Here is a 24,794-nt window from a genome sequence, read left to right on the forward strand (position 1 = left end):
GTCAAGACCTGGACTTGATGAACCAGGAGATCTTTTCCAACCTAAATGATTCTATGTTTCTATTTTTTCTTCCCATCAATTCCATAGTAGGTTTCTTTTTAACAATCTCTTCAAATTTCTTATAGTTGAGAATATCTGCATGGATATGGTATTATTACTATCTTCAGTTGTTTTACTGCTAAGTGTTTAAATCATATAAACTGTAGGTGCATCAATCAAGAAAAATATAACAAGTGACATTTAATAGTCTCAGTTTTGTAAATCCAGTTAGTTTTCAAAAATGGTATTATTTCTCTATGGACTTTGTTCTAGAAATAAGTTAAAAAATGTACTGTAATACTAAATAAAAAGTAAAAATAGTCATACATTTATGTTGAAGTGATAATTGCACAAATCCCCATAGATATTAGATAATGTACAGTACTCTCTAGAAAGACACAGATAAAAACATAACCAAATTCTTTTCAGAAAGCAAGCTATATTAATTTTCCAGGAAAAAGGAATTATCCCCAATGCTGGCCTCTGAACACTGTATTTATAAGGTTTTCATAAGATAAATAACATAAAGTGCATCAAAAGTGGAAACCTATACACAAGCAAAGAAAAATCAGTGCCACACACTCCTTCAGCACGTGAAGTATAAACAGACAAAAAGAAACCCCAACAAAACCCAAAGCCAGAAAACAGCAATAGAGAAGTAAAAAGTAGAATAAGAGAAGAAAGTTGCACAAGGTGAAAGCAACTCAAGATAAAAGAATCATCCCCTCTTTGAACAATCATTTTGTTAAAAATCCTAGTTAAGGAACACTTCCAGCCAAGAGTTTTTGCTGTTAACTGATATGCTGATTGCAGGACACAATTAAAATCTACAAAGAAGGTGATGCAAGTCAAAGGGAATTAATAAATGGGTTGTAATGACAAATATGTTTTTCAGTAATCATAAAATGTTTAAAGAGTTGGCCAACATTAGTATTTGTAGCCCCAAGGATTACAGAGCTTGGCTTGTGGTTTCTCTGAAATTAAAAGGTAAAAAAAGAAAAAAATTACCTTAGATGAACCTAAAACTTATCCAGCAGGGGGATTTTTCTATATGCCAACCCTCACACCTGAATTTACTTTGAACAGAACTCCTTTATATTTTCAAAGTATATAACGTCAGAACAGCCATCATGAAAGAAAGAAAACCAGGCAACCAAAATATCTGGATTTTGATATCTGGTCATAACAAAAAACAAAACACAAAGCAGACAAAAAAACACTACCAAAAATGTAGAATGGAATCCAATTAAGTAATTAGAGTAAAATTATATTTGAATTTAAGAAAGCACTGTTGCACTTTGATCCTTCTCCCTGAGCACAGAGCAACTAGAGTAACCTCGTCTGAATATGGCATTGCCTACACAGATGCTTTACACAAACCAGGGACACAATTCCTCTGTACACAACAAATGGAGACTCTATCAACTTTCAAGCAGGGAGACACCTTTAAAAGATATAGGACAGGTTTGGCTAGTTTGAGTGTTTCTTCCTTCAGAGTAAAAGTGAATACAAATGTATTTTGTTCCAAGTGGAGTTTGACTCAGTTCCTCCAAAATCTTGTAAGAGAGCCGCACCACCATCTTCCTCTGAAGTTTTCTTGTCCTTATCTCTCATCAAATTCATAGTGAGAAAAGAAATAAGCCATCTTAGAACAAAGTTTTGGAAATGTAATGATTTGAACATTTGAGAAGGTATCTGGTTTCAATATTTGTGAATATAATGAGTGAAAAATCTACACTAGATCAGATAAGAATCAGAAACAGGACTTTAGGGTGGAAAAATCACAAACAGAAAAAAAAAAAAAATGTTCCTGGTCCTTTCTGGCTGTACATGCCTGCTGATCATTCAGTCCTCTGACTATGGCACAGAGAGTATTTTTATTATATGGAAAGAAAATCCAGGGCAAGTGTCTGAAAAACAGAATGAAAACCATCATGTTCTAGTTCTCTGGGCAACTCTTGTTAAAACTTTCCTCAGAGTGATTTTATTTTCCAGTTATTTCTTGTACCAGTTGATAACAGGAGTAAGTCTAGCATGCTAGCTTTCTTCTTTTTCTATTTTACTTCTCCTTTTAATACATAAATGCCAAAACAGCACATCTAATCTCAGTAAGTCAAACATAAATCCTACAGGGACTGGATTTCTCAGTGCATATTTCCTAGTGAACTGATCTGAATGTGTCAGTATGTAGGATATAATGCTTTTTGCCATTTTGTATTTATGGGTAGGGTATTTATGGGAGGGTAATAATCTATAAGATGGATCAGAAACAGTCTTTACAAGTATGGTTTCCTAGGAAAGGGAAGATATGTTAAAGAACATCCTAAAATACTAAACAGACAATTAATTCAATCGAAGATATTGACATTAGTGGAATTAAGACAGCTATGGCTGGCAATATTTACCAACAGCTCAAGGTTTGAGGCATTAAAGACGAAATGTGGATCATGCTATGAATTTATATTTATTTGAATTTATATTTATGCTGCTTTTAGTTTAAAAATTTGTCACAGTAGTCTTATTTAACATCCCATTACAAAAATAAGAAAACTTGCTGACCTATTACAAGGCTGTTACAAGGCTGCTGATGGAAATAGCAAGAATTCCACTAGAAAAATAAAAAATCAAAACCCACTGTAAATAAACTGGAGGATAATACATACTTTTAAAATGTATTTAAAAATTCAGAAAAAGGTAAAGGAAAACTTCAATGTGCATCTGAGTGAGATGAGGAAAATAAAAAAAGAAACAACAGGTAACACCCTAAAACATCAAACTGAGAGACCACTTAACCAAGGGAAATATTTAAGAAGGTTCTGTTGAAGTGTGGAGGCATATGAGTAACAGAATGGGGCAAGAAGCTTCAGGATTAATTAATCATATATCTCTACAGGTTTCTGGAGTAATAAATGCCTCTTCTAGAGGCTATTATTGACTTTTGTGGTAGTTATGGGAAGAATTAACTGAATATAAGGATGGTAACAGGAGAAATTAGAAAGAGAGGAGGTCACTAAACAAGGAGAAAACAGCAAATTAAACTGATTTCACAAAAGCAGTTTCAGTAATCTCAGGTACCTGGAAGGACAGGTCTCTTGGGAAGTTGATTTAAGGGATAAGGGAGTGCAGGAAACTTTGCAGAAAAGAAAATACCCAACAGGTTATTCTGGTGGACAAGAGAGGCAAAATGGAGGCTCAGAAACCAATACACCTGTATAAGCATAGGGTGGAATTGAAGAAATATATAGAGGGAGCTTTGGCAAAGCACTAGAGATAAAGAAAGAGAAAATGTTATTTACTACCATAAATTTTCCAGAACACTGAAAATGTGAAAAAGTAGCTGTCAGCAGTTTACTGGCAAAAAAAAAAAAAACAAAAAAAAGAAGAAAAATAAAAAGATGATGGTATTTTTAAACAGTATCTGTTGCACAGATTTGGTTTTGTTCAATACTTTTAATTAGCAACAGGCACTTTTTAAAATATGCACTAAGTTAGAAGGGAATTAAAATATTCTGGAAAATGGGATCATAATTCAAAATATTTTAATAAACTGGAAATACTTTCCAGAAGACATTCCATAAATACAAATGTAAATTATTCCATTCAATGATAAAACCAAGTCAATCCCATAAATGTAGATAGACTGGTAAGCAGAAAGACCGAGGAAAAATTTAATCATTATACTCGACTATAAATTAAACATAAGGTAGATCAGAAAGTTGCTAAACTGTGGAATTTTTCAATGACTGCTCTCACAGTCAAGTTAAGGGATGAGGACGCTGAATACTGAACACTGAAAGGTTTTTTCCAAAACACTGATCTAACCTGTAAGTATGCAGGAGTTACTGGGAAGTATACATTTCAATAAAACTCCTTTTTCTTAATTAATTGCATATAATTTTTTTTTAATCCTGCTGATATTATTTTGTTAGTGCACATACTTTCCAATTAAAGACTCAATTCCTTAAGGCATACAGGGCAGAATGGGTATTTTTCTGCAAAAGAGCCTGCCTTGAAAATTGTGTTCACAGACAAGCACATTAGCCCTCTTAATGATACAAACACAAAGAGATTATTAATTTTGCATTGTGCCTAATACTTTAAGAAGCACATTCCCCAGTAAATCTATTTTCAAATAATGTGTTTTACTTACACTGATTAGCAAACAAGCCTTGTTTGCCAACTCAACATGAGCTGCTTAAACCATTGCAACTTTTTTGGGTATATTAACAATCCTGTCATTTGCCTAAAATGACAAACAGGGAAGGATTACTATGGATGGTGCAGAATTAAAACCATCCTTTTAATTAAAAATTAGATTTCTTGTAAGTGCAAATGAAAATTGAAAGCCTGTACTGACCCTGGCAGGCTCTGCAGTAATTAATTCCAATCACTCCTGGAAGCCATTCCTAGTATAGTAATGAAATTTGCACAATAACTTTTTATTAAGACAATAAAACTGATGCACGGTAGTGACTTTATACCCTACTCCCACTTTCCTGTATGTATGTATGTATGTATGTATGTATGTATGTATGTACGTATGTATGCACTGCTGGCTGACCAGTGCGGACAGCGGCCGGTCCCAGACCCGCCCTGGGAGGCGCACAGGCCCGCGAGGCTCATTGTTCATTAGCCATTATCTATTGCCATTATCCATGGAAAGCGGAGCGCGCGGACGGGAAGCGTGGGAGCGCCCCCTGCTGCCGCACAGCCGCCACCGCACCGCCCCAGGCTTTGGAACAGCTCCAGCGAGGGAGATCAATCCACAGCCCTTCTGGGCGATCCGCAGTCCCTCAGGGCCATCCACAACCCCTCCGGGCGATCCACAACCCCTCCGGGCGATCCACAACCCCTCCGGGCGATCCACAACCCCTCCGGGCGATCCACAATCCCTCCGGGCCATCCACAACCCCTCCGGGCCATCCACAACCTCCCCAGACGACCCACAGCCCCTCAGGGCGATCCATCGCCTCCCCGGGAGATCCACAGCCCCTCAGGGCGATCTGCTCCCGCACAGGGAAGTTCTTCCTCACGTTCGGGTGGAACTTCCCGTGCATCAATTTCTGCCCACTGTCCCTTGTCCCACTGCTGGGCACCACCGAGCAGAGCCCGCTCCATCCTCTTGATACCCTCCCTTGTACACACATTGCTTGGGTATACTCTCACTTCTCTCCAGGTTAAACAGCCCCAGCTCCCTCAGCCTTCCCTTACAAATGAGGTGCACCTGTTCCCGACTGCCTCCATAGCTCACCTTCCCATCTAAATAAAGGCCGTGGAGCCCTCACATCAGTTGAAATCAGCCCAACAGCAACAACCTCCCTGTTCACCATCAGCCAGCAGTTCTGCGTGGGCTCCAGCTCCAGTGCATGGCCTTCTCCTCTACTCTTACAGCTTCAACAAAACCCAAACTAATCCAGACTATATTGTAATAACCACATAATACCAATATTAGAAACCAAATCATATTGCTTTCACTTTCCTCCTGCTGAAACTCAGAATTTAGCTTGAAAGTAACTGTGACTGCATCTGCAATCATCAGAAGTGTTATTTCCACTCAAGGGAAGAGCACATGGGGGCTGCTCAGGCTTAGCACAGTGAGGTCCCGAGGCTGGTGAGGGTCCTCGGCAGGGCATCCCCACCAAGCATCTGCCATGTGCCACATCAGCTCTGGCACCACTCCAATCTCTACAGAAACAGTCCTCTTATTTACCCTTTTTCAAGAAGTATGGATTAACATAGTTTCTTTTGAATTCAAGAAGCAGCCTAGAAGTTGAGAATGAAAAAATGGTTTTGTAGTCTGACGAAAAGAGATAGACAGGGTAAGATCTCTAATTTTAAAATGCCAGTTACCTGCTACCAAAAATGGAAGGAAGCAGTCACATCCAAGACTTTCTTACTGCCTTTGCTGAATCCCATTTCAATGGCAAATCATGCCTTCTAGAACTAGGAACTGTACAAAATACACTATATTTAGGTTTAGAGAGACATTTAAAATTTTACTTTTGCGTAACCTTTTTTCATTTTCACTTGTAACTACCTTGCCATCACACTTGTGACACTTGTGACAGAAGTCACATCTAGACCAAATACATCCTTGAAAAGGCACCATCCATTAATTTTTGAGAAAATTTCAAATTATAAACAACTATTCAAATAGGAAATGTAAAAATATTTTAAAACTTTGCTGAAAAACTTAAATTATTATAACTGTAACAAAGCCAAAATATTAAACACTTTAAAATTTCATTGTAAACCAATGGAAGAGAAGAAAGTTTCTAAAAAATATTGTTATTCACATCACCAAAAGTCTTTGATATTGTCTTTCAATCTTCATAGTTAATTTAACCAGCCTGTAATACAGCACTAAAACATATCTGGAAACTAAATTTTGGGTTATTTTCCTCTGAGCCAATTATAATTTTAGTTGCAAATTATTCAACTGATTTACTAATAAAAACAGCATAAATGAAAACTTCAGAAAAGCCTGAGAGATGAGGTAGAAAATACATAGTGATTGAAGATTATCAGGGTTGATGGAAAATAATGGAAACTTATTGAAGTAAAAAAAAAAAGTTCAAAAAACAGAGTTCACAGGCTAAAAAAAAATTGAAAAGCCTAAATCAATACACATTTCAAAAGTGCAAAAAATCTTTTCCATAAAAAGAAGCCTTTAAGTTGCAAAAAGCATGACATTCTTTTTGTATAGATTTTTTTGAAATGCTAATATTAGAAAAAAATTAATATATATGTATTAAAAATATATGTAATATATTTATATATAATGTATTTGACAAATACATCAAATACACCAAATTAGTAATACTACTATCCAAACTACTTAGCAAAAAAATAATCTCTATTAAAAAAATATATTCAGGAAGTGCTAACTTTCAATGAAAGTGGTAGAACAGACATTTGGTGTCTAGCTGACCTTTCTGATCTTCCAAAGGAGAATTACAGGATCAAGGAATATTTGGAGTTGGAAGAGACCCATGAGGATCATTGAATCTAACCATGAAGTGAATGGGCCCATGCGGGGATCAAACACCCAACCTTGGCATTATCAGCACCTGCTCTCACCAGTTATTTGAATCTGAAAAAGTCCATTTACAGCAGGGTCTATCCCACTCCCATTTTGGATACATCAAGCAAAAGGCACTCACTACTTTCGATTCAGTTCTTGAACTATCAGCTTGTTCCAGGTCAGTGTCTGCCCAGTCATCAACCAAAAGGGCTAAAGCAAAGCATTGCCTAAACCACCGAAACTATCACCTTACTATCAATTAGTATTTAATTAACCTAAAGAATCAGTGCAAAGTGACCAAGACTGTTGTTTGATGTTTCAATGCAAATTAAATATGCAAATAAAATCCTTATTTTCCTCTAAGTACAAAATTCTGTGATAAATAATTCCTACATTTTAATAAATTTAATCAAAAATCTGAACTAGCTACAATAAACCTCTTAAAACACACCTGATAATTAGGTTTCTTGACAACATGCTATAGTCAACACATTCTAGGCAGGAGGAAAACTCCAATATACAGATCAAGAGAGCTGTGTGGCACCTGATTTGGCTTTGTAACAGGCTGCAGTTATGGCAGATATCCACTAAGTGGCATTAGCAGCCCAAACACCTAATTTTGACAAAAAATAATCGTAATACAGAACACTTCACCTCCTACAAATAAATTGATGGAAAACATTTCCTTTGAATGATTCCTTTTATTCAATTTCGTCATAAGCTTTGGCATAATTCCAAACAGCATTATCAATTTACTTTTCAGATCAAGACACTTGCAAATATTTAGCAGGATGGTCAGATTAGAAATAAAACCATCATGACAAACCTATTAAACAAAGCAACCAAAATATGGGAGCAATGTGAGTTCAAATTAAGACACACAAAACTACGGCAATGTATTTTAAAAGTAGTTGGGGTTTTAGTAGTGCTGTAAATCAACAAGCCTGTTGCGAAGTGTAAAACTATAGAAGTCACACCAAATGTTTCCTTTACATAAAACACTTAAAATGAAAATAAATTCTAATAATTTAGACATACTGATGCTACCTGATTCTAGAGAGCATAAAATACAATAGACAACTGGAAATGTAAGAAAACTACTACACTCATTATTGAAGGATTTATTTTCAAAATATTAATTAAGGGTAAATGACTGTAAATATAAGGTTCTGACAATTGTTTACTGGAAAAAATGCCTTTAGGGGACAATACAAATACCAGAGGAAAGTATTAGATCAGAACTCTAATTTTAAAATAGTTTTCCCCTATTCCTATTGTTTGTCCCTAGTCTTTTATCACTGTCAGTTTGTTTATACATAAACAGCTCATGAAAATAAAGGGGGTGGAAAAATCAGTATTACTATATACAAGATCACAGAAAAATTAAATGAGCAAGTACTTCTGTCTCTCCGCCTCATCAAAACATATATTTTAAGCTTGTGAAATATCCTATATATGCACTCAAAATTCTCAGCATACTTCAGTGCTACAAGGAGTAAGACATTCCTTTTTTTTTTTAAGTGGTTTTTTTTCTCCTTGCTGGCCACAGAGGAATTGCATTAGGACATAGTCCTTTTTCCCTACATCCGCCTACGACAAACATTTGCTGCAAGTCAGCGACTCCAAAACCAAATTGTTTACAATTAACTCAAAAAAACGATTAAAAACTCGTTTCTTTGTTCCAGTTGGAAAGAGACACAGCCAGATGTGTGGCTTGTTGCTCTTGCTCTTTTCTGACCTCTGAGTGTAGGAAGAACTGCAGCTGAGGAAGGAAGTCAGCAAGTTGTGTTAATGAAGGTGAACATTGCAAAAAAAGGGCTTGCAATTTTTTTTAATGGAAGAAAAATATATTCGAAAGACTTTTTTATTAAGAAAGAGATAATACAAGGCCTTATTTTTTCCCTGTGGGTGAAAAATTAGAGCCTTTGTTTCAGAAAAAGTCACTGAGTTAGTGCCTTTTGATACTTTTGAAAAATTATGCCCTTAATTTCAAAAACTTCAAGTTTCATTGAGTTGTCTGCAAATTAGCAGACACTTCATCATTAACACCTGCTGGAAAACCATCCTTGTTTGAGGATGTCAGAAAAAGCTTTTTAATTTTAGGCTCTGAGTCACAGTCTAGCACTACAGACCAAAATCTGGCATAAAGCTGAATTCCAGATTGCGAGTGTGCCCAGTTCTTGGGAAAACACATCTGGCCAACAATACAAGGCAATCCCTGCAATTACCACAGTACTTTTCTTCACAGCTCTCCCTGAAACACATTTATAATACCTGGCAATGAATTAAGTAGAGGTCTGTGTTAAAAACTTCATTACGTGGTACTCCTCATAACTGTACAGAACACGCCTGTACAAGATACTCTGTGAGACAAAAACAGTCTCAAAAACTGCACAGCAACAGGTGTGAAATGTTATCATCTTGTTTATAAACTTTTAATCACTTTCTAAAAAAATGTCTGAAATGCATTCTGAAATTATACAACTACAGTGCTCCTCATTTTATCAAGATACCTGAGATGTAAGTAAGTCATCATGGCCTAAGGTAAACACATTTGTGTGTGAAGTACAAATTCACTCCAGAGATTCAGCTTTAGATATTAATTCTGGCACTCAACATCAATCCTTAAGCAGTTAGTTAAACCTACTTCAGACATCCAGCTTAATTGTCTGGATTAGGTTAAATGTTTGATCTTGCTTTTCCCTGCATTGCTAACTTCATCTTACACAGTTCACACTACTTTTGGTGGAAAATTATGGCTACTTCTTGTCAAGTAGTTACTATTTTAAGAACATACTTACCATGTGAAGATCTGAATATAATCATCATAGTTCATCTTCCAACTGTCTATTATGATATTATTTAAGAAACTTTCCAATGTATTCTTAGAAAATAGGAAATTGAAAATGAAAACTAGTTTAGTCTCTTCCCACCCCATATTCTCCTGCTCCCAAAGTCATTTAAAAAAACAACAGTAATAGATCACCATATACATGTATATACACAAAACACTTCTGAAAACAGTTATACTATTATTTATTCTGATAAAGATATTCAGACTCTGGAGAACTAAAGCAGTAATTCATGTCACAGTTTTCAAAAGTTGCAAGGGATACTGGCCAATTTAGGAACAGCCTACAAGATTCAATTTTCCTTTTTGCACTGACAGAAATGAAACCCTTATCATGTAAAGTTCCCAGCACAGCTCAAACAGCTCACACCTAAGAGCACAAAAGGTTGCTTCTGCTGCATAAGTATTTAGAATTTGTTACTAGCTTGTCATTTTTATATTAAGATTTGATTTTCAGAACCTTTCCTTTTACACAAAAAAAAAAAATCTTCATATGCTTCTGCAGCTTGTATTTAGTCAGTGTAAAAAAAATCAATCTTTAAGATTTCAGTAAAGTCATATTAAAGGGTATAATTTTGAAAAAAAGTTTTAACTGTAAAAGGTCTCTAAGAGCCAACAGTTAGGACTTCAAAAATATATCAGGTAAAAAACTATACTAATTCATTTTCTTACCAGGTCTAATTTCTACCAGTTTATTATTTTCTACCAATTAATAAAAACACTGAACCATGCTGTAGTAGTATTAACTTTCTACAGAATAAATATGAAATAGCCCATAATTTAACAATCCTTATTTCCTCATTTCACTCTTTGTTTTTCTCATTTCCTGTTTCTTCTGTCATATCAAGAGTTTTCATCTCCACTCCTACTATTTTACCTTTTATTTTCCTTTTTACTCTACTTGTCCTGTCTCTAAGATCTCCCTTCAACTCATCTCAGTCCCAGCAAGGGGAATGGGTAAGTCCATGCTGAACACCCATTTTTGAGATTCTCTCCTCTCTGGCTCCAAAGGATCATCCTAGGCCATTAATTTTAGTTGAAATGCTATTATAAAATGTCACAGGTATGTTATGTACATAATTCCTATTTCAACTCCCATATGACTATAACGAAATAGAAGGTTGGAAGCTCTTTTAATGGGGAAAGTAAAACCTAAAAATAAAATATGCAAAATGGCTTTGGTGGTTGTGTATACAGTCCTTACAGGTTCACATCAGTAGTTTAAAACACAGAGAGCAATTTTCTACCCTGCAGAAATTGTCAAAGCTCTGATTTCAGCCTTTCATCTTAAGTCTCCCCTTTCACTCCTCCCATCCATCTCGTCCCTTGGACCTGGGTTTGTTCACCCATCCAGTGAAATGAAACAGGAACATCGCCGTCTTTCAGCTGTGCTGGTTCACATCATTTGTGACCTTACAGCAACGAATCTCTACACCTTCCACCTCTGCAGGTGGCCTTGTTTCTTTTGAACAAACCTCCTCATGATTAGCAAACACCTTTATTTTGATAGACTGCCCTGACTTCACCTGGGCACTGTGAACCGTCTTTGATAGAAACCCAGTCAGGCTGCTGCAGTGTTGGGCTTTTTTTCACCTGCAACAAATGGAAGTTTTTGTGATCTTTTGCCCACAGCACCATTTGCTGGATGCCTCTAACACACAGCAAGCTGAATTAATGACAGCATTCACTGTTACTGAAGTAGGGTTAACTTAAAAAAATCCTTCCCTTACTCAATGGCTTCCATCTCTCCAATAAACCACCGGATCAAAGCTACTGTCTTGCACAGACTTACTACCCACAGTACCACGAAGGTACTACTGCCTTTCAGATTTTAGGTGTTACATGCTGCAAGCACTCCAGGTCAAATGTCCTGTCTTCTTCATGCTTCCCAGGAATCCAGGAAGGCCTGGCAAACAGCACTGTCTGGGTCACAATCAGAACTGATGTCTGTGACTCTTCTCAGCCCTGCAGCCCTGGCACAGTACTGACCACAACTCAGCTGCATGTGAACTGTGACAGAGATGCTTCTGGTCTCTATAATCTTTGTAAAAAACACAAGCCAGACTGGCACAACCTCTAGCATTTCACTAAGAAGTAGTTTGTTTTCAATGACAAATTTTCTTTTAATTACATCTACAGATCAAAACCTTCTAGTTCATCCCTATCACCCTCTGCTTCCCCCTCAGCTATTGAAGTGTGCAGCTGCTCACAACCCCTTCATAGTCCTTCTCATGTATCAAACCTTCTCTTGGAGCAGAGAGAAATAAGAAGTTTAAAGCCAATAAAACAATTTGTTGCTGCAGGTACTGGCACTGATTCCCTTGTGTTGATACCAGTACTTGTATGAATCTGCAGTGAGCTGATGCAGAGGTCTAAACTGACAGACGAGTAATCCTCCAGGAAGCCTCTGCAATCCTGCAGATTTTCAGCAGCAAATTCCCTAAACCACCACATCCTGCTGAGTGAAGGTGTTGATGCAAGAGAAGGGGCAGACAGCACCCACCTACCCCTCTAGATGGCAATGAGCAAATAGAACAACTCTATACATGATCACAAAATTAAGTCCTATACATATATTGACCATACAGAGTGGCTGGTGTGGTTTCTCTCAGGAAACACAGACATTTAGGACAAATTAACTATTAGCACTTAAAACCTCAAATAACATTGGACTCACTCAACAAATACATAAACACCGCACAAAGCAAAGTCCAGCATATTGCACTCTTTAGCTTTCTCATAATTCACATATAAAAGGAAGAGGGTACTTAACACAAACACACAGTTATGTCTTACCTAGAAATAAAGTGGCTCCAATTCACATTCAAAAATCCAAAGAGGTGATGCTAAACATTCAACGTCTGTCTGTCATGAAAAACATTCAGGATTATACTTGGGATCAGGTATGTTCTGTCCTACCTCAATTTTGCAATGAAACTTTCTAGTTTAAAAAAGAAATGTCCAGGAGAAATGGAAGTTACTCTATTCAAAGTGAAATTTGTAACATCCACAAGTTTTTGTAGCAATACCATTAAAAAATGCAGCTGGGTTGAAATGATCAGGTATTCAAACTAAACTTTATCCCATATAATTCTGCTGAATAGATTCAATTTAAGTTGGATTTTATAATGAGCTGTTGCCAAGACTGGTACAGCCAAAGGAAAATAATGTGCACTGGTAATGGTATGCATTATATTAAGAATTAAAAGATACAATAATGAAATCATGGAAATGAGAATACATTTCCAAAACATTTATCAATTTAGTATAAAGGGTATATTTATTTAAAACAGTATTTATACTGAAAAAGTCCAGTTAAAGCAGTTCTAAGTTCAGAAATTAATTTTCCAATCTTTTGAATCCACTGAAATAAAGAATACAATATAAATGCCCAATAGTGATAATTTCATTTTCTAAGTGCTGGGGGCAGGGGAGGCCACTAGAAAAACAAGGAAACCAGGTCCTTCATAAGGTTCTATATGGACAGCTATTTTAATGGTACTTTTTCAACTCTCTAAAAAAAAATAAGACAGATGCAAGCTTGCTCCCAGAATAAAGGTGAAGGTAACAAGGAGAATAAAGCCACTACAGAAAAGCTTGGAAGTGAACTTCGACTTTAAACATAACCTCAATAATGCTAATAAAACTCCACTAACGCTTTTCCCAAATATTCAGTTTCACTATCCTCACAACCGCGGAGGTCAAGTCATCCGGTTCATAAATCAGCTTAATGCAGCTTAATTAAGTTTTGGCTTTGAAAAACACATGGTTGTGTTTCTGCAGCTATATTTCTAAATATGTGACTAAAAACTGGCTTTAATCTAATTACGGACTTTTATTAATTTAACTTCAAAAAAGTAACCTTGATTGCTGCCTAAAGAGGAATTATCTCTTGAAACTGGTGTGGTGCAGTGCAGATTGTTTTTTTTTTTCCCCTAAAAATACATTCCTTACTGCAAATTTTAACAATTCATTATAAAGGCAGATTAAATGATATCAAAATGTAACACTAATTTCCCAAGTAGAACACCCACACAGGGAACTAATTAGGAAAGCTCCTCTGTGCAAACAAATCTTTGTACCAATTAGCAGCTGGTCAAGTCAGGGAACTCCCTTTCTCCAGGGTAAAAACTTTTTTTTTTTTTAACATTGCTTTATTTTGCTGCTGGCTGCAAATTCTCTCCAGCTCTGAAGCAATGCATGGTATTTGCAACTTATATTTCAGACAGTTTGATGGGAACTCGGTCAAGATTTGGGGAAAAAAATGGCCGTAGAAGACCCATAAAAATCACAGAACCAGGACTTCAAAAGGGATGTGAACAAATCCTGCTCTCTGCCTAAGCCAATTCTGTCTCAAGGGTTTAGACAGACCAGAACAATAACAGTGAAATGACTCAAAACAAACAGTGGAGTAAATGAAAAAAAGTACATGGGAAGAAGAATTCTCAATTGTTGTACTATAATAAGAAAAGCAAACAAATAAAAACCTCAAGGCGAGAATATTATGCCCAGATAGAAGCCTGAAAGTGTCAGTGAGGTGCAACAGTAAAACTGCTTAAAGGATGGTATTCAATGGGGGCTGAGTGTTCATTTATCACTGATGATAACCAAATCTGCTCCACAGCTGCTCTGTGCAAGTCTGAAAGTACCAGAGTTGACTCTTACCTTGCTGAAGATGATCCAGAGCCTTCCCAATACTTAAACAGAGGCTGCAATCTGTGGGTTTTAAAATTTATTTAAAAATATTGTTATTAATGAAACTGTTTTAATTAACGAGTAAAAATTAGAAAAATTACTTCAATACCTTCAGCAGAGAATAACTTGTCTTTTCCCAAAAGCACAGAGTATTCTGCAAGGAGTCTTCTACTGTGCATTACTCCCAGAGCCAAAGGTCAATTAATCTCACAGCAGCGCACACCAAGGTAGTGAAAGACTGTTGCAGGAACACCTCAGGACAGGGAAAGGACCGGCAGCACCCCGAGGAACCCACACACCCTCCCTTTCCCACAGAGCAGTGCTGGAGTGAGAGACAGCTCCCGACCCTCCAGTGCTACAGGGCTGCAAAAAACAACTCTAAAGACCATTGTTTAGTACAGCATTAACTGCTTGAAGATGTAAGAAAACACATCCCCTTCCCTCTTGACACAACAACAACAAAAATCACAAGTATGAAGGACTGGAATTCCATCACTAATTACATTTATGTAGAAAAACTAAATTTTGGAAAGAAAACCTCAGTAACTATGAAGGAGAACCTCCTGTTTAGGTGAATTATAAAATTACAAAAACTTTGCAACTTATACATAAAAGCCATCCCTCAGCACAACTTAAGTAGTAACTAGGATTGAATTAGGTTTTTAATCAAATACACACAACATTCTGGAAGTCTGCTTTTTAATATTTTAAAAAAATTATCTGAGATCTAAATTTTGTTCATTATAAAACAAAATGAAACACAAAATCAAATGGGATGTAATAACAATGTTAGTGTAACTTGCAGGTTTAATGTGATTAGCAGGTATGAAATGGGCACTAAAACAAAGACTATAAACAGATGCCAGAAAGCATTTATTGTCTGTAAGCAATAACTGTATGGAATGGGCTGCAACGCAAGTTCACTGAGCTATCACATTTGGACTGAGATATGCCATTGAGTGGGAAAGCCAATGCCATGGGAGGGAAGAAGGATAAACTACTCTGAAAAGTCTAAATTAGAGTTTCCAGTTTGGAATCTTTAAAATATTCCTTTAAAAGCAGAGATAAACATACCAAGATTGGAGTCACAGTTTTCCATAGGAAAGCTGAGGGAAATGAAGAGGAACAACACCTTAAGGAGCTCAGAAAATTACTAAGTATCAAGATATTTCTTACAACACTCTGACTTAACCACAGGGTGAAGAAACATTTATGAGCAACCGCTCTTGCCCTTGGGAGAATTTGCAAGTCAGAAAGAAAGGAAAGTGAACAGTTCTTGAACACCAGCCTCATAAAAATAGACTGAAATAAATAAGACACTCTGGAAACTTTAATAAAAACTTTAATGCTGCTCTAAGAGAGGGATATTAACAAGGAGGCAAACCATCACATGACACAGAAGAGAAAATTCTCTTTTACTATTTTGGGATGCTCCAGCAAGTCAATTTATCTCTAGTTAAAATGCATTTATACAATGAAACATGGGAGTCAGTTTGGTTCCCTTAGCGTAGTAGTCTGGGAGACCTGCTGGGAGTAAAGCTTATTATCCACCCAGGGATTTGAGCAGTGGTAGTTCACAGCCACTATGACTTAAGGAAAAACACAGCTGCTATTTTCAAAGTTTCCTGCTGTGTAAGAAATAATTAAGGCTGTATGATCAGTTTTAAACAAAGCATAAATAGCAGAGATTAAATTAATTCTATTTGGAAATAAGGAGTTCAGTGAAGCTGCATTACAGAATAGACTACATCATGTTCAAATGCAAAAGAGAAGAGTTAAATGAGATGAAGTGTGCGCCAGAGGACAAACTCTCTATCCTAACTATGCAACCACAACATTATTCCATGTTTTAGAAGTCCTTTACTTAAGGAGTAGAAAGTACAAGTTCCAAAATGAAGTAATGAATTTTATTATGATTTAAAATGCAAAAACAAAAAAGGAGCAGCAGCTGAACACACTTATCAATGTATAAACTGAAAAAGCACAGACTCATTAAAACCTCTGCTACCAACCTGGTACTATTTAAATTTTATGCAGAAAAATGCAAGAGATGTCAATGGCAATACAGGTAATTCAGGGCAGCTCATCCTTGGAGCATCCTGACCTGAACTTTGGTTCTCTCTCCACACAACCCCCAAAGCACAAACTGCACCAGGAATCCCCAGCCCAGGAATGGCACTGCCCGTGTGGGGATTGGGAGCTCAGTTTCTGCTCGCTGGACCAGTTCCAGGTGCAGAAGCACATGACAAGGTTACCAAGAAGCCTATGCCATGCCACAGCTATTCCTCATGTCCTGTAGAAGCGAGGTGGTGAAACAGATGGCTGTGCTCCATGGACTAGAGTCAACCCATGAGTTATCTGTTGGACCAGACACTGTTAAGTCATTAGGATGCTAATAGCTTTAACACTACTTAAAGAAAAAAAAAAAAACACCCACACACAAAACTTCACACCCTACAGTTTTTGCTAAATGTAAGGTTAGACTTGCGCTGCCTAGACAGGAGGCAAATAGACAATTAGAAGAGAGCTGAGACATCTGCTTAAGACAAGGATTCCCCAGGGAAAAGCTAAGGATCATGCCAACTCAGGTTTGCACTAGCACTGCTCCTTTAGCTAACAGAAAGCAAAGCTTAGGGCAGGAATAAATTTTACTCTACTGCCAGGATATACATCCTTTGGTTGAGGACATTGTAGCTGCCATCTGCTTAACATTCACTTTATAAATTTTGGTTTAAAATGCCAGGCCATAATTCTTCAAATATATTCTTTTTCCTTTTTTTTTTTTTTTTTTAACAAGTGTTTTCAAAATGGCTGATTATAGTTGTGTATTCTCTGGGGCTTGTCTTATAAACAAAATATGAAACTCAATTATTCCATGACTTTTTAAGTTGCTCTGGCTCATTTTTCCTGCTTTCCAGACAGCTTCTCACTTCCAGGCTTGAAAGAATTTTTCTTCTACCTTCCTAAGCACACAATGACAATACTGCCCCTGCGTTCCCAAAGAAGCTGCTGAATCCCAGCTTCCTGGAAAGCAGGATCTGTGGCCACACGTATGTCAGAAAATAAAATAGACCAGGGCACACAGCCATGTTCTGGGCTTGGAACCAGAAAATGTTATAGCTTGTAGCTGGACAACTAAAATCCTATTCCTCCATACAGTCCAGCCAGATCCAAACAGCCTTTTGGAAACAGTCCATCATGTCTCCTAACCCCAGAACTATGCTTGGGCATTATCTGGGAGAATGTTAGCTGGCATAGAACAAAACTGTGTCATGAGCAGGACTAAAAATGTAACAGTGCAGTCGCATGCCATACCTACTCCTTATTTAGTTCCTACTATGAACAGGCATCACAAATACACTACCCAGTTGCTTCTGGACAACATCATTTTTAGAAGTTAATTCCATAACCAGCCAAATGTATTTCAGAATTAACAGGTCATCCTTGCCTAGGTCATTGTTGCTTTCAAATCAGGGGAACAGAATGACATAATCATTCAATATCGGAGTATTTGTGTTTCCACGAGTATCATATGCAGCACATGTGAAAATCTGCACCCGCTAGGTTTTGGAGCTTTTTAATGTATTCAGATGGACTGAACATGAGCATCTGATTTCTTAATTTTGGCAAGTCTGGACTGCTGCCAGTAGAACATGAGCCCTGATTGTCAGCTGGTATAAAATGGGCATAGCTCTATCAAATGCATTCCAATGCACAGCTGAGATTGTGCTTCTCCAAACTTCACCCACATTAGAGTGATAGGCAAGGAAGCAAGGAAGAAATCTATCTTACAAGATCCTGCATTTTAGGAACAAATCTGTAGTTTTTTTTTCAATAATTCACAAAGTTACATATGCCTTCACAAATTTTTTTTTTCATCTAAGTCAGAAATCCCAAATTGATTACTTTTAAAAAATTAATGCAAACCTGAATTGAGAACATTTACCCTTAATTTGCACAAAAAGGAACACAAGCACCATGGTGCAAATATGGATGTAAATACAGTACTTGGCAAGAATTACTGTGTGTAAAACTTTGTATAGATGTGATTATATAGTGTCATAGGGGACTGAAAAGTCTTACTTTTCAGATGTTCTTTCACAAGAACATACAATCCTTTCACAACTGCTGACCTACAGATCATCATCTTCAGTGCCAGCTCCTGACCTCGGAGTCTTAAGTGCAACAGTACCGTGTATTAGGTTTCTGTGGCAAGGTTTTGGTAGTGGGGAGGGCAGTGATGGGGAACAGGATGGGATAATACAACTTGCCACTGGCCAAGGCTGACCCTATCAGTGATGGTGGCAGCACCTCTGGGATAACTGAGTTAAGAAGGAGGAAATAAACTGCTGCAGAAGAGCAGCCAAAGAGAAAGTCAGCACATGAGAGCAGCAAGCCTGCAGAGCCCAGGTCAGTGCAGAGGGAGGGGCAGGAGGTGCTTCAGGCAGAGATTGCCCTGCAGCCCTGGGGCAGCCCATGGTGAGGCAGCTGTGCCCCTGCAGCCCATGAAGGACCATGGGGGAGCAGAGATCCTCCTGCAGCCCATGGAGGACCCACAGTGGAGCTGGTGGGTGCTTGAAGAGGGCTGAGACCCTGTGGGAAGCCTACCCTGGAACAGGCTCCTGGAGGACCTGGACCTGTGGAGAGAGGAGCCACACTGGAGCAGGTTTGCTGGCAGCACTTGTGACCCCATGGGGGACCCACACTGGAACAACCTGTTCCTGAGGAACTGCATCCATGGCAGGGATCCACATTGGAGCACCTCATGAAAAACTGCAGGCTATGGGAAGAACTCACATTAGAAACGTTTCTGAAGAACTGTCTTCCGTGGGAAGGACCCCATGGTGGAGAAGAGGAAGAATGTGAGGAGGAAAGAGTGGCAGAGGTGGGCTGAACTAACTGCAAGCTCTACTCTTTGTCCCTCTGCGTTGTTTGAGGGAAAGAAGTAGAGAATTTGACAGTGAAGTTGAGCAAAGGAAGAAGAGTGGGGTGGGGAGAAGGTGTTTTAAGATTTGGGTTTATTTCTCATTATTCTACTCTGATATGATTGGTAATAAATTAAACTAATTTCCCCAAGTGGAGTCTGTTTTGCCTATGACAGTCACAGGTGAGGGATCCTTCTTTGCCCTTATACCAAACCACAAGCTTTTCTTAATGTTTTCTGTTCCCTGCCAGCTGAGGAGGGCAGTGACAGAGCAGCTTAGGTGGGCACCTGCCATCCAATCAGGGTCAACCCACCTCAGTATTGACAAAACTGCTTATTACTCTGTAAAAGCCTGAGCACCCATTTACAACTGTCGCAATACCAGCTGCCAATCTGGTCCAGTGAGTCCACCTAATAATCTCCTAATAACCATCTGCTCCAACCTAAAAGTCCCAGATGAACTCCCACACTCCGATTTAACCATGAATACTTTAATTGTAGTGCTTCGAAGTACAGGTACAATTTCAGTCTTCCAAAGAGATGAAAAGATGACAAATATATCTCAACATAAAGACCATCACTCCAATAAAACATAAAACTGTCAGATATTTCAAGTAAAAAAACACAATAAAATTGTCTACAACACAATAAAAACCCACCCACATATGTGAAATAACAAATTTATTAAATCCCAGTGATGATAACACTGCAGGCATGAGACAGACATCTGTTTTTCACAGATCTTGGCTTACATCCTAGTTCTGATGTAAAAAAACCCAACAGCTAGGAAAAAACCTACTTTAGATCCATAATTAGTATGGTCCTTTTGCTCTGTTCCCAGGACACCTACAGTGACACTAGTAAAGGGTGATGCTAGGAAATGTAGGAGATGACTGTTCATTACAAAGATCTTAATTTTCTCCAGCTCCCTTTGGACTCCTTGACAAAACACTTCATTCCACATGAAAGTAAATGTTTGGGTCAAAGACTTCCATTTTTCATAGTTGTTAAAGAAGAAAGTCTGGTTTGTACAGACACATCCATTTTGCTGTGATTTCTAAAACATCTTGTGTTGGACTGAGCAAGAAGAGAGATAACTGATTTGTATGCCCCCATGCCAAATCGCTTCACAGCATCAATAAATAAAGGGAACACACAAGGCTGACTAAACCCAAGCTGATCAATACTGTGAATCATCAACTGAGAGATGGCTTTGAACACACACATACAGGACTTTAGCTGGTAGCATGGTTGGAGTTGACCATCCTGGTGCTTGCTGTGCACTCTGATGCAGAATCAGGAGTCCATCAAACACCATCCAGTAATCCATGCCAGAAACTGGGTGGAACTCATTTAGAGCTGCTAATTGCCTTTGCTCTGTGGAGAAACTGTGACCCTCCTCAGTGGGAGGGCTGTGCTTTTTGTCAGAATATGTCAAAGGAAGTCAGGCAACTCTCGCTTTATTTCAAAAGAGAGTCGCTGTGAGACTGCAGAGTAAGAGAGCTCAAGGACTTTGTGAAAAAGCACAGAGTTGTCCAGATTTGATCTCTGAGCAAATCTTCAGAGAATCACCCAATTAGTCTGCTTTCTGGAAAAACTGGAGATGAAGCTTTTTAACAGTGCAAAATTAGGCAATGAATTCAGGCATGCCTACCTACAGTCACTGGCACAGGATGGGAGAATACCACATACAGTCATTCCTTAACAACCAGCAGGAAAGTGTCTGCAGGCTTGGAGGACAGCCTAATCCCTAAGAATTGAAGTTATCTCCTTCCAAACTCATTAATATCCCTTCCCTTCAGAATCTCTCATCCATGCAGAAAGAAAAAAAAAAAAAAAAAAAAAAAAAAAAAAAAAAAAAGAAGTTGTTATTATAAGAATGAAATGTTTGATTGCAATGTCAGTTGGAGGAAACACTATACCACATTAAACACAGAAAGCAGAATGTTTTGCATCATGTAGAAGAAACACAGCTACCTGAATAACCTCCCCCCGCTGCGGCCCCCTCCCTCCGGCCCCAACCTCATCTTGTGATTCTCTCTGAAGCAAGTCATATGGCAGCACTTTTCTCCTTTTATGGGAAAAAAAAAAAAGGAGAAAGGAAGTCAGCAGCCGAGCGGGACTGCAGTGCCACATGAATTAAGCAGCTCAGAGCTTTGCTGCTCCTCTCGCATCCCCACCTCAGTGCATTATGGACAGATACTCCCAGAGAGGGACACTCTGAATCAGCTTCCACTTAATGCATATATAATTACATGTCACTGACTGTTTCACGCTGAACTCGTCACCACAGCATGTATTAAAAACCAAAGGATAGAAGGCATGTAATATATTTGCATTTGCTTATCTACCATCTCCTTCCTTTGTGTGAATATCCTGTCAATAGCAGGCAAACCTCTTCTTTGGGAAACAGCTGTAGTGATAGTATGACACTGAGCACTAATTAAAATTATACTACTTTCTGCTGCAAGAATTTCCATGTGTTCGACACTGTCCCAGTGTCTACCATCCACGCCCACCTCAGTTCTTTTCATCGGCAGCTCTACAAGATGGAATTGGGGAAAGCTATAAATAATCCAGTTTAGCAAATCTGGCGCTTTTTTTGAGAGAGAGATCTGTGTAAATTTCATTAGCTCAATGCTAGGGAAAGGTAAGTGACACACAAAATTCCCTATGTATCAAGAATAAAAGCCATATTGTTATTTTATCCTTGGAAAGAAAGGAATCATTGTTTCTGCCTCAATAACTGATACTAGACAATATGAGGACTCACATCCATAAACAGCTACAGTATTGAGAATTATAAAGAATTATATGAAATTATAAAGAAACCCACCTCCTCTCCATGCACAGGTGATTGCACCAAGAACTTGTAAGTACTCCCATCTCCCACCCAAGCACAGGCAGCAAGATCCATCAGCCAGAGAACCACAGCGCGCACATGGCCGCGGGCAGAACACCTGCTTTGAGTGTGGGACACACCTGTCAGCCTTACGGGTACCACCGAGTCAGAGCCACCCTGCTTTCCTCCAGTTCCTTGTGCATGCTCATTCTGAGTTTTACTTGATTGTTACAACTTCATTTGACTACTAGAACTTGACTACTTTGTTTGGAAGTGATGCTGAAAACAACTGAATTCAATTACATGAGCTAAGCTTGCTAGGTCACAGTCCACACTTCAAAGCTAAAATGTAGATACGCATTTCCAGGGTCAGAGGCCCTATCCTTAAAACTTTTTTTGTTGGCTTTTTTTTGTTGTTTTTTTCTAGGAAGGAAGCAGTCTCCCTGGTTATCAGATCATTATCAGGTCAGATCAGATGGCCAAAACACCAGAATTCAGTACAGAGTTTAAAATAATCCCATCATTTTTTGAAGTCTGGCATTGCTTTTGAATGAAACATGGAATTTCTTAAATATAGGTATATATTTCTTATTGTTAAAGGTTAACTATTTACTCCTTAGAAGTTTTGAAGTTTTAGTACAGTGTATTTAATTCTCTACTGACAAGTGTTATTTCTTTATAAACATGGACTATCTCTTTAAAAAGTAGTATTTTAAATCTGTAGGTGTCCCTTTGCCTTATGAATAAATTAGAAGACACTGAATAACAGCAATCACCAAAGTACAAACACTTTATTACAATTGTGGTGACTCAGACTGTCAGGATTTGGCAGCCCACAGTGTTCTTCAGCAGCAGAACAAAAGGGGATTTTTTTTTTGGCAGTTTTACTTTGGGTTCAGTAAAGGACAACATGATACTGTCTGTGCCTTAATGAATCAAAACCTCTGTAGAACAAAGGCATAAGCAGTCAGAGCCCAATAATTTTCCATCTCACAGTATAAAACCAGACAAACGTACTACCTATACATCTAGCACCTCTAGTATGTTTACTCTGTCCTTGTCTTTTGGGGAAAAAATAAAATAAATAAAAGCAGTAAGACTATCTCGTTATAGAAACACAAATCAGTTCTACAGGCAACACAGTCCCAAAATACTTCAAGATCAGGAAACATTTTCTGTTTTCCTGTTGAATATAAGAGACGTTGATAAAAAATTCCAAGTGGATTTTTTAATTCCTTCACTAACTAAAAACATAAATCCCAAAGAATTAAGTATTGCACTATAATAGCATAATCCCTAATGTGTTCAGAGCATAAAACACATTTTGAGGGAGACTCGTTTTCCAGCGCCCCCATCACGATCTCAATCTGGAACCGCAAAACCATCCCCGCAGTAATTGTTATTACAGAGCCCTGCTGCAGCACAGCCTTGTGAGAGCGTGAGGGAAGCATTCCTGTCAGTCCTACAGGGCTTTTATGCTTTAATAATAAAAAAATTGGGGAAAATTACAAAAAACAAAAAGTTACAAAATATCAGAACCCATTTCCTCTGCCACCATCAATTATTAGGGAGAGGATTACAGACTTATTTCCAGAAGCTTCTAAAGATGCCAACACCCATCATGAAATCTGCACTTGAAGAAGTCGCCAACTGCCTACAGATGATCCTTGAAGCAAAATACTGCAATTACAGAGCAATACAGTACAGGGAGTCAGACTGTGTGTATGTGGGTGGGACAAAGTACAACTGAGACAAAATTAGAATGTTCCTGGAAATAAAACATAATAAATTTAATAATCTAGTCTTCTCAAAGCTAAACAGATCCCAACAACTCTGAGAAATGTTACAGAATTTTCCCCTTGCCATTGCTTCCCTCCCCAGATTGCACAGTATTATAGCAATCCCCTCTGAAAAATTAGGACCAACAGATCACCCATACCAAATAAATACTACTGTATTGTACATACATACTACGTATATCTCCCATGGAGGCTATTTAAACACAATTCTGGAATTAAGTTACTGGAGTTAGAATCATAAAGATCAATTATCAGAGAAAATTTACTTTCTTCTCCAAAACCAATTGTACTCTGCAAGTGGTACCATCACTCAGCATTTCGATACCAGCTAAATACAGTAATGAATTTTGGCCCCACAGCTCCACACCACTATTAACATGCACAAGAGAAACCAGAAGATGAACTTTTTCCCCTCCTCTCAAAAAGCCATTAACTCAAGCTAACCTTCCAGATTTTATCTGGGGCAGCTGCAAAATGAAAATTGTAATGATCAAGCAAGGTATTAAATACACTCACAATAAATAAAATAAAACAGAAAGCAGGTTTGCTTTGAAATATCTTTGAAAAAACATGAGAACAGCCCTTTCCTCCCACTTCTCAGAATAACCACATACATCTTA

General features: G+C 38.0%; 1 protein-coding gene across 5 annotated transcripts in view; it reads right to left on the bottom strand.

Annotated features, from left to right (window-relative positions):
* The window catches only part of CYRIA (CYFIP related Rac1 interactor A), a 55,945-nt gene that overhangs the window by 25,455 nt on the left and 5,696 nt on the right, over nt 1-24,794 (bottom strand). For 4 of the 5 annotated variants that reach the window (XM_014251486.2, XM_088053547.1, XM_005521846.3 and 1 more), the window contains exons 2-3: nt 14,580-14,630; nt 12,711-12,779 (exon numbers count right to left, since the gene is read on the bottom strand). The exons of the other annotated variant lie outside the window; for it this stretch is intronic. The gene's annotated coding sequence lies outside the window, so the exon portion shown is untranslated. The remainder of the gene's footprint in view (nt 1-12,710; nt 12,780-14,579; nt 14,631-24,794) is intronic. 5 annotated transcript variants of the gene reach the window in all.

Source organism: Pseudopodoces humilis, chromosome 3 (assembly GCF_049639895.1).
Source record: "Pseudopodoces humilis isolate 2021_Gansu_Grassland_sample_001 chromosome 3, ASM4963989v1, whole genome shotgun sequence".
NCBI lineage: Eukaryota > Metazoa > Chordata > Aves > Passeriformes > Paridae > Pseudopodoces > Pseudopodoces humilis.